Raw genomic sequence first — 21,153 nt, 5'->3', positions numbered from 1 at the left:
ATGTTTGTAGCAGCTTTATTTGTAATAGCCAGAACCTGGAAACAATCCAGATGTCCCTCAGTTGAGGAATGGATACAGAAATTGCAGTATTTTTACACAATTTTTACTACTCTGCAATCAAAAACAAGGAAAACATGAAATTTGCAAGCAAATGGTGGGATCTAGAAAAGATCATTCTGATTGAGGTATCCCAGAAGGTGAAAGACACACATGGAATATACTCACTCATATAGTCCTTTAAGATATGATAAACATAATGAAATCTATACACCTAAAGAAGATAAAAAAGAAAGAGAACCCTGGGTAAGATGATCAATCCTCACTTAGAAAGACAAATGGGAGGTGCATTGGATGTAGGAGAAAACAAGTAACAGGACAGGAGCCTATTGCAGAGGGTCCCTTAAAGACTCTACCTAGCAGTGTATCAAAACAGATACTAAGACTCATAACCAAACCTTCAGCAGAGTGCAGGGAATCATATGAAAGAAGGGGGAGTTAGTATGATATGGAGAGGATAGGAGCTCCACAAGGATCAAATACATCTGGGCACAGGGGTCTTTTCTGAGACTGACACTCCACCAAAGACCATGTATGGATATAACCTAGAACCTCTGCTCGGGCGAAGCCTGTGGTAGCTCACTAACCAATTGGTTTCCCATAGTAAGGGGAACAGGGACTATTTCTGACAGGAACTCAATGGCAGGCTCTTTGACCTCCCCACCCCCCAAGGGATGAGCAGTCCTGCTAGGCCACAGAGGAGGACTTTGCAGCCAGTCCTGAAGATACCTGATAAAATAGGATCAGATGAATGGGGAGGAGCTCCCTCTCCCCATCAGTGGACTTGGAAAGGGGCAGAGAGGAGATGAGGGAGGGAGAGAGGGTTTGGGAGGGAATGAGGGAGTGGGATATAGCTGGAATACAGAGTTCATAAAATGTAACTAATAATAATAAAAGAAAGAAAACATAAGTGGAAAAATACCTGCTAATAAACACTCAAAATAGGAAATGCTCAGCACGGGCCGTGGGATGCTGGTGCGGTCCTCTTGCTCTCTGGGAGCTCGGCCTGTCCATCTGGTCATCTAATAGGAAGCCCGAAGTCTGTGGGTGAGCTCACAGACCATATGTGCTACAATACCTAGAACAACTGGGGCTTGGCTAATGACACAGTGAGAACCTAAATTTGGATTGAATTTGTTTGTGTTGAGCAGAACCCAAGCCTCACAGTTATTTTTGCACATTGCTCACTTTGTTTATCATTAATGTTGAAGCAGGGATGTAAAAATATATCTTTTTCCAACAGAGGCAAGCTGCAACTGACCTGCTTTAACCAATATCGTGGTTTTGGTTCTGTGGGATGTTTTCTAAGTGGTAAATAATCTTGTAATTATTTTTGTAGTAGGAAGTATTAAGACCAGAGTGCATTGGGGGTTGGCACTACAAGTAAAGGCTATAACTGACCCAGCCAAGACTGCCAGAAAATCTCAGATCTGAGATAAGAGAATGGGGCGGCTCTGTAGCTGAGGTTGTGACAGAAGCCCATGTGAAATGATTAAACCTGGAGCAGGCTCCAAGAAAGCAAAAACAGATGGAAAATCAAGACCCAGTGAAATGGTCTTCAAAGCCATGGGCTGACTGAGCTCATTCTGTTCCCTGCTCCTGTGTGTGCTCCTTTAAGAGACGGTATCTCATTCAGATGGGACCATCTTTAGGCACATCAGCACAGTGTGTTAACTGCGGTATCTACCACCAAGGAATGAGGCACTGGAGATAGCAGAGTAAGAAAGTCTTCTGAACTTGCTTTCTTCGTTAAATCTGTTACAACTGCCAGTTAACAATTTGTTTTGTCCACGATTTCATATTAATCAATAGGTGTGATTAACCAAATGCCAACGATACGAAAATTAAATTTAAGATTGGGACAGGAGCCAAAGAGATGAGCTGGTGGTTGAGAGCATTTTGCTATTTTTCCAAAGGGCCAGAGTTCAATTTTTAGCACCCTTGTGGAACAACTCATAACCTCTTGTAACTACAGATCTGGGGTATCCAACCCACTATCCTCTCCTCCAAGGCACCTATAAGCATTTTACACACACACACACACATACACACACACACACACACACACACACACACACACACACACACACACTTTTCCCCCAAAGAGTGGTAAAGATCAGAGAGCTATCTGTAAAATGGCTGATGAACTCACTTTGAAATGAATTTCAACAGCTCTAAGAAGGAGATGGATGCCTTCCATCTAGAGAATCATTTTCCCTCTCAATATCTTTGTGAACAATTTGCACTGGATTAAGAAGCATTAAATCTGATCCCCCCTTCTTAGGCTTCACATATCATTTGATTGTGTATTTGACTGCGTTTGATTGTGTAGAAGCAAATTGAAAGTCCAGTTGAGCTTTGTGTGAATACCAGTATCTGGGGTTTTGTTTATTTGTTTTGTTCTTTGTTTTTTAGTTTTGTGTTTTGTTAGTTGCTTGATATTTTTTTTAATACAGGTTAGGAATCAGAAGAATAAGGTTTTCCTTTTCTTTTGTATTACATTGCTTTAAGTTTTAGGTTGGTCTGGTTTCTGATTTAAGATCTGGCTAATTCCATGGAGAAGGTACATTTAATTTTGCAATGTATTTTGAGATTGTTAGCTTTTATTCCACCTTGAACAGAAGTGAGATCATCTGTATAATATTCACTTTTATATTCAAAATTGTTGTGGGATAATCTACATGTCACCATTAATGATAATGACAAAGGAGGCGACTCATACCTAGGTGCTTAAAAGGATCTGAGCATGTTAAACACTGAATTCTCTCAGTTAATATATTTTTTCAGCTTTAGGTATATATTCTCACTATGATGATGGTTTTCCTATATTGTAGAAAGTGATATGGGAGATAAAATTGAGCATAGATGTGACTTATTCGTGTAGCAATGGTGTCAGGTGAGAAACATGCTTATGTGAGTGCCTCATACCCCCAATGATGAATTTCACACTGAAAGGGGATTCTCTAAACTTTAGGCAAGCAACCCCGGCCAAAGAAACAAAATAACACGTAAATCCAGGATGAATATGTGCAATGGAAACGAAACATGGTCTGGGAGATGGCTTGATCAAAAATGTGCTAGCCACACAAGCATGAGGACCTAAGTCTTGATCCTTTGGCCCAAATTGCCAGTGCAATACAGGTGTGTGTACCGCCACGGCTGGGGAGACAGATTGTGGAGTTCACTGGCCACCCAAGGAGACAATCCACCAAGCACCAGGTTCCCTCAGAATCTTTCTCTCTCTCACACACACAAAAAAACAACAAACAAACAAAAAAAAACCCAAAAAAACATAACATGCAAAGCAAGTCAGAGATAAACCTGGTGCTGACCACTGGTCTCAACACATGTGCACAGAAATGCACAAGCACATCCTTCTAACATGTACATACACATACAACACATGTACACACATAAACAAATAAAAACAAACAAGTAGGTAAAAGTATGAAAATATGGCCAGTGAATCACACGTGCAAATAAAGAAAAATCTTCATGGTAAGAATTTCTATACCAGCAGTCCAATGGCATTTCCTGAAAGTGGTAGAGTTCAAGGAAAATAAGTTCCTGGATCCATTCGACAAATATTTATTCCATATATCAACTACAGCCCAGAGAGAAGACATAAATCACCTTGGTTTTGTAAATGAGAGAATTTAATCACTAATTAGGTTTCTAGACATTATGTACTGTCTAGTTAGTGTCACAATTACTGTAATGAACATCAAGGGCCCGGTGGAACCCAATAAACTCGGATATATAAAAAGTTATGGAGATTTTTAATAAGACATGATCCTCCCAGAAAGCAAGAGAGATGGGAACATAAGTTTTGTTAATTTCTGTGACTCAAAGAAAATCTAAAAGTAGGTGTTTAAAGACCAAGGCAGCCAGCCACTCCAATGACTGATAAAGGAATCCAATCTGCAGATCAGAAAGTTTGCATTAAGCCTGAATGATAGGTCAGAGGTGGGGAAAGCATCTAAAACATTTGCCTACCAGCAAATGTTAGTTTGGGTTAGTTGGCAGAAGTCCAATGAAGAACATGTGAAGGGCGTTGCAGCCTGTGTAACCTCAGAAGAGAGGGAGCGGTATAGAGCACAGATATGGGATATGTGTTATTCTACAGCATTGCCAGTACATGTTAAAATATTTTATTCAGAGGCAAGGTGTGGTGTGAAATATTCCTCAGAAAAATAACCTTTGCGAAGATGGACATCCCAGAGACACACAGTCTAAAAGTTCACTTTTTCTGTGTGTTCTGTATTCGATGGTTTCTTTAACCTGCAAATATAAGCAATAGGTACTATATTCTATGTTTGGCGTGTTGTCTCACCTCTCTTATGACACCCCCAGAATCTAGACAAATGCTTATTACTACCATACTCTATATTCAGAACACACATACAACAAAGAAAGAAGCAAAACAATGATTGGCAAGTCTGGGTGATGGCGCGGTAAATGAGTACTTAGCACTGAAGCATGAAGACCTGAGTTTGATCCCTATCACCAATGAGTGCAAGGGTAAGAACCCGAGTTCAGTCCTGACAGCCACATAACAGCCAGGGGTGGCAGTACGGAGACAGGAGGATTCCTGGAGCTTGCTGCATTGGGAAGTCCCCGGAGCACTGAGAGATCTTGTCTCAAAAGGAGGGTGCAAAGAGAGATTGAAAAGGCCACCTGCTCTTTCTTTAGGCATTTGCTCAGTCGTGGAAAACCTTTGAATACTGAAAGACTGGAGTAGCTGGGATCTTTGATTCCAGGGGCTTGAAGATGACTGGCAGGTCGTGGAGGGACCTATTTATATCTTTGTGTAGCACCTGCCAGAAAAACCTGCTAAACTTTCATTCTCTTTTAGGGTAGTATAATGGGATTTTGCTGAAACATGTTGAGGTCCTAATAGAAATCCCAAGGGAGACACACACTTACGGTCTTAGCATTCAGGAGGCAGAGACAATGAAAGTGAGAGTTAGAGGCTAGCCTGGGTTACAGAATAAGACTCTTTGTTTAAAAAAAATAAAATAGAAGTGTAGCCCTTCCACAGATTTTTAATGTGAGTCTTTTGTTCACACACCACTGCCAGAGGGCATAACTAAACTGTTAAAAGCTTCATGATCAATACCACGAAATTCATATTACAGGTGTAACTATAGCAGAAATGGCATTCGGTTGTGATTAGAAAGGACAGCCATTTCAGGGAGAGCCATATTCTGTGTGAAACAGAGAGCACTTTTTTTTCTAAGCCCGTTATAGAAAGTGGCAGTGTTCTAAAACAGCTGGGAGCTGATTGGGGAAGAGGTGAATAATAACAGCTAAAAGAATAACCAACAACATTAAGCCCATGATTAACTACTTTGCGGCCATTCCGTATCTTCTAGCTCCTTATGCAGAGTGTAGTGCTGGTCAACCAATAGTCGTCTGGGGAACTTTTCAAAGCTCTGATGTCCGCACTGTATGGCCATAGCAATTAAATCAGAAACTCTATGGAGTAAATGAAGGCATCTTATTTTTTTCTTTTTAATCTCAGTGCAATTCTAATATTAACCCTTGCTTCATGAGTTCTTTAAACACGTTTAAAATTGCAAGGGATAATGTAGAAAACATATCTGTTTTCTCTGTTTAATAAAGATGCTCTTTATGCGACTTTTTAAACCTTTCAGGAACCACCAGTATCAACTTAGTACAGTCATGCAGATAATATTACACTGAATCTTCCACCTATGAAAACCTGAAGGGTTAAAAATAAAATCATATCCAATTGCTTTTAATTTTTCCGTTTGCATTTTCTTTTTATTAGTGGGGTGAACATCTGTTCAGATGGTTATTTAAAGGTCAGAAAGCAGGCTGGCTGTTCGTGGTTATGGATAATTCGAATCAACGATTAGGGCCAAATGCATTAGAATGTAGAGGAGATGGAAAGCGTGTTCTGGGGAAAGGAGTCATTTTGTTTGTTTGTTGTTTGTTTGTTTGTGTTTTTAGCATAATCTTAGGTTTTTTCCTGCTCTCTCGTGGCCTAGTGCTTTGATTTCAAAGTTTATTAGGTTAAGTGATATGTGTGGTAAGAATGAATGCGTTTCTGGGATCTCACAGTCCTGGAATTGAAGTCTTGTGCCCGTTGGTTTCTTCCAAGGTTGTCCTGGTCTGTTTGTTTCCTGTACTTTCAAATTCTGTACATACCTGTGCCAGAGCCCTTCTCGTGAAAACACTAATCATAATGGCTTAGTGCCTATTCATTTTAACTTGAGTATACCTTCGAAGACTCCAAATGCTTAAATATAGTCAAAAGTTAGGGCTTTAAGAGATGGATTTAAGTTGGGACATAATTCAGTAACGAAAAACAGTCAGCATTTCCTACAGTCTAGAGAGATGGTTTTTGTGTTGCTACAAATTCTTGTGCTACACACACATGCACATTGAATCCTTATATACCAAAAAGAGAAAAAGTGCAGAAGTATGGCTTCAGGTGGTCGAGATATTTGGTCTGCACAGGCATGAGTGAGTCTAAAGGACAAGTCACATTTCTCTTCTTATGCTTACTTGTTATATTTTAACTGATTGTGTAGAATGTCCCCAAAGACTTCTGAGAGACATCCAAAGAATGTAGATTTGTCGATTGTCCATCCCAACACAGACTACCCTCTTAACATTGCCTTTTTTTCACAACAGTAGAAAGAGCTGGTATTGTAAGGCTAGAAGGGATTGGCTAGAAGGGATTTAAAATGATGACAGATTGCTTGCTAGGGAGAGATTATAGTTAAAACCCCACTTGTTTTCAGAGCCAGTCTTTACTTACTTGCACTTTTCTAATTCTCTGATGGTATTGGGTTAATTTTTTACAGTGTTTGTTTAAAACTAAAATATGGCTAGGTGTAGTGGCACATGCTTTTAATCCCAGCACTCTGGAAGGAGAAGCATGGGTGAATCTCTATGGGTCAGAGATCCATGGAGAGACCCTGCCTCCAAATAAATAAATAAATGAATACAACCAATAAATATGTAAAATAAAATGCAAGAGAAATATAATAGAATATTTAATCTGCTCTCTTGATTTATGTATGCTAGTATGTACAAGTATATTGTATCTAGCTTTGTAATTCTCAGTCACTTGATATTCATGTCTTTATTTGATTAAACAGAGATATATTATTCAACATATCTAATAATAATCTATCTAATAAGCTCTACTACACTGTACTCAAATCCATGCTACAATGTAAGATGACAATTAGAATGATTCTTTAAACTTGATAGCACAATTAGTAAACATAGTTAGCAGTGTTTTAAAATAATATTCTTTGCAAAAATCTATTTTGCCATTGTATTCGGCAAGGTTCCATGGAGAAATATAACCAGTGGAATGCATACACGCTACAGAGGGGATCTACTGGGTTGGCTTGCATGATATAAACTGTGTAGTTCAGCAATGGTTGTCTCTATACTGGAGAGGCAGAGGACCTGCTTGCTGGCCTATAATCCCACTGCCCCAGCATTTCCAGTCTGGCACTAGAAGCCTTTAAGTTGTCTGTAAAGTTGCTGGTATTAAGCCTGTGTTCAGGGCTCATGGGATGGCTCAGCAGGAAGAGAGCTTGCTTCACACAAAAGGACCAGAGCCTTGCTTGCAACCCATGTGGAATGAGAAAACTCATTCCCAAAAGTTCTGATCTTTATGAAGTAATTTGTACACACATGAATGAATGGATGGATGGATGGATGGATGGATGGACAAAATTTTAAAAAATTGCATCCGTATTGAAAGGACAGGGTGAAAAAACAAGTGTGTAGCCAGCAGATCATGATAGTAGCATCAATAGATGCACTTAGAAAGAAATAGCTAAGCAGGCAGCTTACACAATGCTTTTTATTGTAGTTCTTCATATCTGAGCTGTCCTCTGGAAGGAGACCCCTTGAGAATGGGTCTTGCATTTTACTAATCTCTTTGAGAAACATCACAGGTGGCTTTTCTCTTAGGTGATTCTAAATCTAAATCCCACCAAGTAGGCAAGAACAATCGTCCCAACTGTAGATTTAATATTTCACATTAGTATATGTAATGAAATGACTTATTATCTAAAGATCACATAAAACAGTATTATACACAGAGGAAATTGAATGGAAGGGCATTCTAATACATGTGTAGACTTGTTCATCTTTCTAAGTGTAATAACTACAAAAACTCAGTAACATCTATTTGTACTTCTTGCTTTATCTAGAATGAGCACAATTTTGCTTCCTCTATCGTGTATACTTTATTTTCACTTCTGACTTACAGGTCCCCTGTCTTTTGCCAGCATCAATGCAATAGTCTTAGGCTAACTTGCTACCTTACAAACAGGTAAAATTACTCTTAAAATAGTTCCTAATTCTATTACAAATATTTTGAAGATAAACAAGGCTGATTAATGTGCAAAGAAAAGTATGTAATTTAAAAAAAAAAGAAGCAGAGGAATTTTTTATTTTATAAATGACGTGTATACAAAATGGTTTGAACTTTAAATGCTGTCTGTATTTGGTAAGTTATTTAAATGTTACTTATGAACATATATATAAAGACAAAACCAGAGACAGCTAAGAATCAGCAAAAGAAAAAAGAAAGAGCAAGGTGGAGATATGTTTCTTTTAAAACCTGGCTTGCTGGGGAATGGAGAGATGGCTCAGTGATTTAGAACACTTGTTGCTCTTGCAAAATGTAAGTTTCCTGGGCCTTCAGGGATACCTACAGCTGCCTGTTAACACTAGCTCCAGAAGATCTGACATCGTCTTCAGACCTCCATGGGCAACTACACACAGGTGGCGTACAAGCTATTCCAAAGATCATCCTGGCTCTGCCTTCTACAGTGCTGGGACGCAAACGTGCATGCACAGTCTCACCTAGCTTTGTGTGCAGGTCCTAGAGACTTGAACTCCCATCCTTATGCTTACACAGCAAGTGTTGTTATCCACCAGGCCATCTCCATAGTGCCCTCATGGAATTTCATTTTTAATAACTTATACTAGACCCCAGTTCAAGCCCTGCAGCAGGCCCGTTGTTTTAAGAGACTTACTCTCTTGCCTGTATCTGATTGAGTTCTCGTGGTAGGATAGGGCAGAGAGTGTTAGAGCCACACTCCTGATGTCCTCCTCTGGCCTCTGCTCACACACCTAACTCACATACACGCAAGCACTTATAGCACACACATGCACATGCACACAAATGCACAAATATACATAAATGCAAGTGTATACATTTCACACACACACATGCACACACACATATGTTCACACTCATACATAAGAAATACCATGAGGATGCTAAACAGAGGCAGAGGTAGTAGCTGAGTGTGAGCGATTACACTTGGGAGGTGTTCCTCCTGAAACCCAACTACCTTTGACTCGTCTCTATGCTTTATCCCCAGAGCAACACACACGCAGTATCCACATTTTTTATTTGTTTGAGGAATTTCACACATGCATATAATGCTTGCTTATTAAGTCCACCCCATTTTCTCCTCTTCAGTTCCTCTCCTCTTCTCCACAACTCTTTTTTGATTTTATGTTTTCTACTTACGTCTATTGGGTGTGCTCTGTTCTAGAAACCAGTATGTACATGGGTATGTGGCCATCTATAGGGACATGGGTAGCCTATCACTTCTGGCCCCCTGCTCTGATCTTACATCTTGTGTGAAATTCTGTGTGGGTTTACAAAGACACGTTCATTTGATCCCCTAACAACACTTTGAAAGAATTTTGTGTGTCATCCTCCCATTTCAAAAGAAATAAAAACAATGGCTTTGAATGCACACACACAAAAGAAACTCTCAAAGAATTCAAGATTATAAAAATGGTCATATTTTTTGTCTATTAGAGGTGTTAATTTTTAACGACACTGGATTTTTACCCAAGCACACCGCTTGAATTATTACCTTTAACCATTTGCCATTTCTCGAAAAATTTTAGAGAGAACTTGTGAAAAAAGACTAATTCCCATGAATGCAACATTTGAACAAAAGCACGTGCCAAGGGGGCCTGGAAATGGAGGCAACTCTGTTCGGATAAGTGTACCCCATCATGCCTCTCAACCATCACATCCTCTTCAACAGATGGAAGCTGAGGCAGTGCCAATGGGGAGTGTTCCCCTCTTCCTGAGTCAGCCTAAGCACAGGCAAGCAAGAGCGTGAAACCATGCAAGTGGCCCTGAACAGTCCTGCTTTGGTTCTCCTCCTCCTACAAATTTTTTTACATCACTATTATCTATTTTTATCTCTCATTACTGCTACTGTGGGATTATCTAGTTTGTCAAAAATAGGAATACCAATCTTTGCTTGATAAGGGAAAGATGGAAAGAAATGATTAGATTATAGAAAATTTAAACCTCCATGATAAAAATCATCATAATAAAACACATTCAGGTCAAATTGTGTGTGTGTGTGTGTGTGTGTGTGTGTATATTTGTGTGTGTGTTAACTGTAACTGCTACCTCTAACCCTGTGTCTGTTAGAATTACTGAGCTCCTGCCTCTAATACAGGTTGATCCATGCCTGTTGAACTTTACTGTTGGCTGACTAAGTCTGATAGATTTGTGACTATCAAGTGATGAACTATTTTTCCACTTTCAAGGGATTCAGCATTTCTGTGGATGTTTGTTCTTGTTCATTGCAGGTTGCACGTCATCCGAGGATAAAGGCCATGATCCATTTCTGTTCACAGTCAAAGAGAGAATGTAGTTTCCTGCTGATACTAAAAAGTTCTTGGATGAGTTTATTTGCACAGAAGTTGGAAGAGAAGTTTATGAAGTGATATTCTTCAAAAGGGCTTCTAAATATATCTTTAAAATGGGATTCTGTGTTATATTTTTGTCTCAGTAACTGGACCTGTGAATTTTTCCTATAAGTAAACTGGGTCCCTTTTATTTTACCTATTACAATAACTGTCACCTGTTTCCAGCATATCTTGATTTTCCAATCTGGCCACTGGGGCTATTAACTTTTGCTGCAAACAGCAGAAGTACAGATATAAAGTTAAAGACCAAACATAAAAATTTTACCCAATGATATCAAAGAACAAAAGCCCAAACATTGAAAAGGTGAATGACATGCTGTGTCGTCCTTGAATTAGAATCATTAAATAATTTAATATTATACTTCTCAAAAATAACTTATATTCAATGGTATTTGCTAAGAATCTTCAGAAGAAAATTGATGATGTACAGCTAGTTAGAGAGCTAAATAAATAATATTTTAGAAACATAAAAACAAAGTTTAAGTTTACCCTTACCAAACAAACACAGATTCTTTGGAATAGTTGTCATGACTCAGAAATATTCTGCTAAGTATCCAAACTTAACTAAATTTGTATTGAAAGAGGATTAGGAAATATGATACTTCCTAAGATAATCAAACCCCCAGAATAATTACAAAAGAATTAGTATGGTGATAGACTATGTGGGTGGATGTAGCTGCCCCAGAAGCCAGAGTTTATCTGGTAGAATTTGTTGGTAGAACCACATAGCTGAAGGGGCCACATGTGTTGGTTATAAAACATTGGAAGTAGGAGAAAACAAGTAACAGGACAGGAGCCTACCACAGAAAGCACCTGAAAGACTCTACCTAGCAGTGTATCAAAGCAGATGCTGAGACCCATAACCAAACCTTCAGCAGAGTGCAGGGAATCATATGAAGGAAGGAGGAGTTAGTATGACCTGGAGAGGACAGGTGCTCCACAAGGTCTAAATATATCTGGGCACAGGGGTCTTCTCTGAGACTGTTTTTCCAATCAAGGGCCACGCATGGATATAACCTACAACCCCTGCTCGGACATAGCCCATGGTAGCTCAGTATCTAAGTGGGTTCCCTAGTAAGGGGAACAGGAATTGTTTCTGACATGAACTCAATGACTGGCTCATTTAGCTTCCCCTCCCCCCCACCCCAAGGGAGGAGCAGCCTTTCTAGGCCACAGATAAGGACATTGCAGCTGTCCTGAAGATATCTGATAAGCTAGGGTCAGATGGAAGGAGAGGAGGACCTCCCTTCTCAGTGGACTCTGAAGGGGGCAGGGAGGAGATGAGGGAGGGAGGGGAGGATTGGGAGGGAAAGAGGGAGAGGGCTACAGCTGGGATACAAGTGAATATATAAAATTATTTAAAAATAAAAAAAATATTAAAAAAAACATAGACAAATCAAGAAAGAACTGAGCAAGGATCTTTCTTTCTGCTGGCTAGCCCATATAGTGCTAGAACAGGGATACTCGGACTACTGGGAGAAAATTGTCATAAACAGTCCTATATGGCAGATCCTGTTTTCATCAATACCAACCAGCCATGCAAGACAAGCCCACTGGTGTAGTAGTGGAAAGTCTGTTATGGGCGATACTAACAAACTCACACCATCCACTTGAATAAACAGCCCTGATGGAACACATTGGGATACACACGTGTGTGTGTGTGCACACACACACACATCAATTATGCACATATATGAAAATGTCACAGTGAAACCCATTATCATGTACAGTTAATATATGCTAAGAAAATATTACAATTTTAAAAGTTACGTTAATTGCAAAGATGTTGTTCCCAGAAAAAGACTCAATAAGAGAAGACGAGAGAGCCTAGAAAGGGACAAGGTAGTAAACCAATTTGACATATTATGTATCATGACATCACAGAACATTTTGAAAAAAGGATTCGGAATCTGGCCCAGGGAAAAAAAATATATATCGTTAAATAATTACTTCTTACCAGTGTTGCTTTATCCTAATGAATGCCAGAGACCTTAAAAGGCTGAATAGGGGCTGGGCAAATAGTTCCATAAGTGAAGCGCTTGGCGTGTTGAGTCTGGAACTTTAGAACCCACATTAAAAATGAAAAATCTGAGTTTAGCTGCAAGTGCCTGTGAGATCCATCTGGGGAAGTGGGGATGGAAGGACTCCTGGGGCTTGCTGGCCCGCCAGCCTAGCCAAATGGCAAGCTCCAGGTTTTGTGTAAAATCTGTGTCAAAGAATAAGGGGGAGTTCCTCGAGGAAGATACCTGATTCCCACATTCATGTGTACATGTATACTCCCTACACATGTCCAAACATACATGTACACACACACACATAAACATTAAAAGCTAAACGGAAGACGTAAAAGTATGATGAAAACGAAAAGCAATGTGAAGGCTGTTTTACCGATTGTGAGTGCCTCACAGAAAGCCATGTTTGTGGTTGCATGGCTATCAGCGCAGCACATGGGTGGGAGAAGCTGAGGAGTCAGCAGTGCAAGGCAAGCCTTGGCTAAAAAGGGAGATCTGAAGCGATACCCTGTCTCTAAAACAACAACTGAAAAAGTTTCAATAATAAAAGTGTTCAAAAGACCTAATATGTCTAAAAGTGAAGACTTCCACGTATCAATGCATGATGTATTAGAAGACATGCAATTAACATACACAAGAAACCTTTCGTGCTTAATCTATAAAGATTTTGTGGCCAAAACTTAATTAAATCTCGCTTGATAAGGTAGGCAAAGGATGTCATGGCAGAGACTCCCGGCTTCGTAGCAAATTCCATCATTTTCTTTAAAAGTAGCACAATTGTGGCCCGTCACGTGGCTGTGCTTGTTCTAAGCCCCTTCTCGGCTGCAGCTCTCCAGGATAGGAAAGACGGGAATCAGCTGTCAGTTAAAGTGCTTCCCACTCCCACTACCAAACCCCACCCCCTGCTGGCCTTGGAGTCAGACCGCTGCTCCATCCCCGATTCCTGCCTATGGTGTGGCTCAGCCTCAGCAACACTTGAGCCAAGGAGAATAGGAGCCTGATTCTGTCAGTCAGCCTGCATCACCTGTCAAATTTGCACCTATGGGATGTCTTGGTGACAATTTATTTCAGCCTTTGCTTGGCAGCTATTTGTTTTAACCGTTGAGCTCATGCTAGTACGCATTACACCCTGCTTGAAAGAAGGAACACAAATGGGTAACAGTTACACAATGAGCATTCATTTTAAAGAGTAATTAAGAAAAACTAGAGCAATGATATATGTTAACTTGACCTATCAAATATTATCCATCTACCCTCCAGTATAAAATCCAACAAAATCAAACTGCTAATTTGGGGCAAGGACTCAGGGAAATGAGCATTATTACAAATGGCTACTGAGAACACACATTGCTCCCAAATCCTCATCAATAACTTGTATTATACATTTTGAAAAGTCTTTAAACTTTTTCATATTTTAATTCAATAATTGGTCAAAGTAAAGAGTATTAATATTTATGCATGAAGATGTTAACTGCAATGTTCCATATGATCAAAATAAAATTTGGAAATAAATGAATGCTCTCCAACAAGCTAGATTGCTTATCTATAGTGCAATCTTGAATATTATAGTGTCCACTAAATTGTGTTTAGGAAGATTTAAACATGATGTTTAAAACTCATTATATTTAATGTAAAATAGTAGCACATAAGTGGAATACACATAATATGCTTAGTATTTGTATAAAGACTATAATTATGTAGTATAAATACATACAAACTTGTATATATACATTCAAAGGGATATGTCCTTAAAATAATATTTAAAATACAGCTTCTGTAATCTTCCTTTTATCTTCCCCAGCTTCTTGAATTTTCTATAGTCTCATGGCTTATAATCAGAAAAAAAGAAATTTGAAAATAAAAAGTAGGCATTTGAAGCTACCATGGGTTTTTAAAGTTGTATTTGTTAATGCAGCAATGATTTTAACAATTAATTTAAATATGCCATTATTTAGTAGATTGTATCAATTTTATTTTTGGTCTCTGGTTGTGAAACATTTTCCACTTTTGGAGCTTTAAAGAATCTGCAGTTTCTATGGAGTAGAACAAAGCCAATACTTTGAGTGCCAAATAGTTTTGAAGCTTTCAGTTATGGATAACATATGTATAGAAATGTGCATGTTGAGAATAAACAGTTTTATACATTTTGCAAAGTTGAAAGCACCCATGAAGCCCACATGTAAGTGAAGAAACCCAGTATCTTCTGTATAGTCCTCTCTCTCTTTCTCCCTCCTTCTGTCCCTCTCTCTGTCCTTGTCTCTCTATCTCAGACACACACACACACACACACACACACACACACACACCAAGTACATAGGCCAATTTGACATACATATGTATTTCTATGGTTCAGTTTAGTGCATGAAAGCCACTCATGTTTCAGCCCATAGCTTTAGTCTGATTATTCATTCTCCCTGCTATGTGGTTATTCCATTCCAGAAGTTGCTGTGTTTATTTGCATTCCATACTATGTAGGGTGGTGAGTAGTTTTGTCTTGCTTTAATTTTTGACCGTTACAAATATTGTCTAGAAAGTTCTCAAACATAACTTCTAGTTGTTAAAAGCACATATTTCAGCCATGTGTGGCTAGGGGTGTAGCTGATAGGTTAGTTGTTGTAAGTGAAAGATAATATTTACTACTGGTTTTCTTTTAGTAATGCTGCTGTTAATCTTAAACAGCTGTATAACCAAATCATCACACAGAGACTGGGTTTATTTAGTTAACCTAGAACACAGTGCTGGGCAATAGTTACTCCATCCTAAACCTCCAAGCCCTCATAGTTTCCTAACATTTAGATTTCCCACATTATACTTCCTTTTAGTGATATCTTAGGTCCATTCCATCTCTCCATGTAGTTTCAAGATCTCTCCTCTAGCTCTCTCTCCAACCTCTCCTTGCCCTTTCTCCTCCCACTCATTTCCTGACCTCTAAACTTACAGTCCTCCCCTCTTTCCTGTCCTCTGGCTCCTCCCAGCTCAACATTGTGTTTAGTTGCTTTATTTTGGCCTGTTTACACAAGAGTTGAGGGATGCTTAGAATGAGTATCAAAATGCAATATCTTGATTGAAACCAAAGAGTGGGGAGGGGGAGAAATCAGCATTTGAATGAACAAGGTGCATACATTTTAAAAGAACATTATACCAACAGTTAGTACAAACAGGTAGTATTAAACATCTTTCTAAAGTTGCTCTGTGACTGATTATTCTCACCATCAGTTCAGGAGCTTTGATTGTGACAGTGATCATTGGAAGTAACTTGTTTTCCTAAGTCGTTCTGTTGGTGGTGAAATGATATTGCCAGATTAATGATTGTTAAGTTTTGTGTAAGACCTTTTCTTTTTTTTTTTTTCTGCATATGCAGTGAAGTGTAACCTGACAAGGTGCAAACAGATTATAGTCTACATTTGCAACAGCTAGATTCAGCCTGTCACAAGCTGGCAACTGTTGTAGACACAATCAACTAATAGGCAGGGCCCTACCTGCTGGCACTGCCTGTTTCTCTTCCATTTTTCTGTTTGTCATGTTCTTTTCTCTAGCTTGTACAAGAAACTAGTCACGTGGTGGAGCAAAGCTTTGAACAATTTTTGATGCAGACTGTTGTCCAAAGTTCTAAAATTACGCAGCCGTTTAAGAAGTGTAAGCCAAATTTTCTGTCATTTTTTAAAAAAATTACATAATGTTCTTTTAACACAAGCTGAGAAATTAATATGGTTCGTTACTCCATTTCTTTTGCCTTTTAATTTTTTTCCTCAATCGTAGACAACATTGAGTAGCTACTGATTTTCAGAAATACAGTGAATTCTTACTTAAATGTATTACTACTTGAAGGTTTTGTTTTATTTTCAGTCAAAGCATAATGGCCGTGTGGCATTTTCCACCTGTGGAAAATTCCTTAAGGCTCAAAAAAGATCTTTTTGCTCTTTCCAGACTGTTTTGTAGAAAGACTGGCTCCCACATCACCACAGCCTTGCCTCACTTGAGTTCTGCCTCTCTCACAAAACATAGACTTTTGGTTCTCAGGTCTGGCTTTTTAAAAATTACTTTCCACCCATATATTTTATCACTTAGCCTGTGCCTGAATGCTTCTGGAATGAGCACAAATGTAGTCCTTTTTCTAATCATGGCCCAAAGTAGAAGAAACAAAATCCCCAGATGTTTGTTTTTCAAACAGTATGAGTGGGTTTTCACGCTCTCTTAAATGGCTGTCAGAGTTTATAGACATGAAATATTTCTGTTCAGTTTTAAGAGCTACAGAGCCCGTTTTGAAAAGTTACTAATATGCTGAACTGTTCTCAATGCTCTCTTTTTCCTATTGAAACATCAGCAGAGCAAGAAATAAGGGAATTGTTAGGCTCAGTAGAAATTATGGGATAGGACTTTGTGATTTTGTCACTGATAAACAGAGGAATGGATTGTCTGCTCCTTCTTTCACACACACATACACACGCACAGCAAAATGAAATCATTTTTAGTACAAAAGTTCCTACAATTTTAACTAAAAACAAAACAAAACAAAACAAAAAAACAGATGAAGCATTGACACTACTTTCTCCCTAAGTTTCCGTACTCTTTTTTTTTTTGAATCCTGTGAAATAATGTTTTATTTTTTTATACTATTAATTACACTTTATTCATTTTGTATTCCCCCATAAGCCCCTCCCTCCTCCCCTCCCAATCCCACCTTTCCTCCCCCTTCCTCATGCTTGCCCCTCCCCAAGTCCACTGATAGGGGAGACTCTCTTCTCCTTTCTTCTGATGTTAGTCTATCAGATCACATCAGGAGTGGCTGCATTGTCATCTTCTGTGGCCTGGTAAGGCTGCCCCCCCCTCAGGGGGAGGTGATCAAAGAGCAGGCCAATCAGATTATGTAAGAGGCAGTCCCTCTTCCCATTACTATGTAACCCACTTAGACACTGAACTATCATGTGCTACATCTGTGCAGGGGTTCTAAGTTATCTCCATGAATAGTCCTTGGTTGGAGTATGAGTCTCTGGGAAGTTCCTTGTGTTCAAATTTTCTGGTTCTGTTGCTCTCCTTGTGGAGACCCTGTCCTCTCCAGCTCTTACTATTTCCCACTTCTTACATAAGATTCCATGCACTCTGCCCAACACATCTACTCAGATATCATCAGGTACTGAAGATGGAGAAGACCTCAGCTTCAATCTAGTTTGCAGGCAAGCTAATTTGAAGGCTGCAAGTTGATTCTATTCTGTTCAATGTCCCCAGGACTCGCTGTTATCACTTTATGTCAGCTTCACTCTTTTATTACTTAATTAGAAGCATCTGAGTGTGCATGTAAGTCTCCACCCCACTTTTTGTATGCATATGTGTATGTGTGTATTGCAGGCCTTTACATATGATATCTAAAAGGCAGAATCCTAAAGGCATAGAAATCCTAAAAGGCATAAAACTGAAATGTAAAATCACATGTTGGAAATAAAGCTTTGAACGACAATTCACCTTATTTGAAAACAGGCCTGAAGCTGTTCCTCGGGACTCCTGTTTTCATCTTCTATGAAGTCGGCAGGCACCCGGACATGCATCACATACCCGCTGGAGGCGTTTGATACAGCAATGTCCAACATCTTTAGAACTTCCTATACACGATGATACATTGAAGAGTCACCCCGCTGCAAACTCAAAGCCGTCATTTCTAAAGGAAGGTGTTCCTGTCACGGAATTTGTACGGACCCTACCTAGCTCCCTGACTCTATTCTGTACTCCCTCTCTTATCCTTGGAGCCCATCCCGGACTCTCTAAGAACATCTCCCAGACTCCTTCCTACGATGTATGAGCATGCTTATATTTGGAAGAAACAAGACCTAAACAAGTCACTATCCACATTGGTCTTCTAACACTTCTCAAACTGTTTTCACAGGAGAACCACCCCCATTAAAAATGTCATGAAACCTATATTAGTTATTTAAATTAATTTTTCAATTTGATCTGGCTTGATATTTTGAGTATAACCATAAGTGAGAATACTCCCAGGGTCACAAACTTGGCAGAAGAATCAGAACGGGGACCTTGAGCTAAGCATTAGTAAGCAGGTACAGAAAGAGCTTGAGCACTTAGCTACAGAACTGGTAGGGATGAACCTAGGATGTACCTTTAGTGACAGTGTGGACTGTGCAGACTCTGAAGGGAGTCTGAAGTAACTTCTTTCCTCCATGAAGCCCTGTGTGGGTGGCTTGGGAGTGTGGCACAGCAGGAACAGAAACAGGAGAGAAACTAGTAGAATCTTTCCCGGTTCATTCTATAGACTATTCTGCATACCTTCCAGAGCTTTCTGAGAAGCTAAAGAGATGTATACCCAGCTATCTCCATTCTAAACCTGGTTATAAGAGAGCTGGAGCTTCAGCAGTTCAATAAGAAAGTAAGGAATGCTAGTAGATCAGCTGTCAAGGGACTTGAAGCAGAAAGACCTTGCATATCTGCAGGTGGTGAGGACATCAAAGATGTATAATGGCCTTGGGGACAATAAAGATGGCTTGTCGGCCTCCTATATCATTGACAGACAAGTGTAGTTTAGAGATGGGATTTGTGCTGTAAGTTTATGGGTGGATTGAGCTCAGCAGTGCACACTTTATTGTTTTTCTCGTCACCTTGAAATAGGTTCTGCTGGATCTCTCTGTACTTCACTAATGTCAGCTTATTGGACCCTTTCTGGTGCAAGACAATGGATTCAACTGCAGAATAATTCATATCTAAATGTATCATACTATTGTTATTTTAGAGCCCCAGATTTGTCTGTTCATTGGAATAGCAATGGAAAGAAGGGGGGGGGGATAGTAAGTCCTTGAGAAGCTTTCTCCTTTTTGACTCCTATGCACTACTCTATTTTTCCGGTTCTTCCTATTGTGAAGAAGGAGGGAAAGAAAAGAGGATAGGGAAGAAGAAAATGGGCAAGAGGAATAAATTTTTGTTTGCCCTGTCATCTTGTGATTTCCCCTGTACGCTGGCATATCTTAGTAGGTAAACACATGCGTACTTGGGAGATGCCATCTGAGAATCTTTCTTACTGTAGTCTTCCCAGTATGAGTGATGTTCTCTTACTGGATGCTTGGCCTTTGCCTTAGGGAACACATCTTAGCTTTTTTTCCCCATTGGAATCTTCTCTTCACTAAACACTGTCCATAAGTGATTCCATAGGTATCTTGAGGCAAGTTAAATGCTGTGGTAACCTCTTGACAGCAGAGGAAAATGAGACAGCAGTCCCTATGGACTCTTTTAAATTTGTTAGTGAATTTGTTAGTGTGTTTTTTAAATTAGCATACAAAATCGTTGGTTTTCTTCAGCATTTCTATACATTCTTTGTTACTATTGATTCTTTTCTTTCCCCATTCCCACCCCTTATCCCTTCTCACCCCATAGCCCTCCTTCTGCCACATGTCACATGTATTCTGTTACTTTCAGCCATCTCTTTTCTCCCTGTCATGGTTATCATTCTAGTTTAATGATCTACACCATCATCTTTCTACCCATTTACATATGTGTACATATGTAAAAATGTATGCATGCAATATTGATCTTCCTGGTCACAACCGTAGGTTCTCTCACTATTGCTTTTGCTTCTCTCCAAACAGTTTATGAGAGCATTCCAATTTCTGCAGCTCATCAGCTACTTGGATAGGTTGTGCAAGCCCAGAATGTCTCCCTAGGTGCAGGATACCAGAAGAACAGAAGATATAGCATACCTGAAAATAAAAATAAAATCAGTTAAAAATTCTGACCAGAAAGTAATCATTCAAAGCAATGTCTGTGATAAAGTATTTTTCATGAAAAAAAATATTTTGTTGGTCTAAGCTCTAAATAATTGCTACAGTTCTTTTTCAGTTTAATTATACATAGTAGGCTTCAAATTAGCATATTGTAATTACTTATCCTTAAGCAAACATTCTATTCTATGAGAACACTAATTTTGAGAGCTCCAGATTATGCATTACCCCCTGGCAGACAAAGATCTCCTTTTAAGAATAACTTCGTGGAATTTTGAAATGGTAAGGCTTATTTCAAGTACTGTTTGTGTCTCCAACCAATGTGATACTGTATATTCCTGATTTAAATGGTAAATTGAAATAATGACATAACTTGTGTTCAAAAGGACAAAAGAGCAGAGTGGAAGCTGTTTCAATTTTGTGACTCACTGAGATTTTAATCTGTGTTTAAAATTTAAAACAGTGAAACAGAAATAAATTAAAAGCACAATTTTGTGGTTCATAGGTGTCACAGCTGGGTAGGACTATCAGTTGTTTCTGTCCCTTGGAGGTGTACAGAGTAGTTTCTGGTACTATGGAACTTAGACCATAGGAAGGAGGTTTCAGGTTAAATG

Source organism: Meriones unguiculatus, chromosome 16 (assembly GCF_030254825.1).
Source record: "Meriones unguiculatus strain TT.TT164.6M chromosome 16, Bangor_MerUng_6.1, whole genome shotgun sequence".
Classification (NCBI taxonomy): Eukaryota; Metazoa; Chordata; class Mammalia; order Rodentia; family Muridae; genus Meriones; species Meriones unguiculatus.
Note: the sequence above shows the minus strand (reverse complement) of the source record.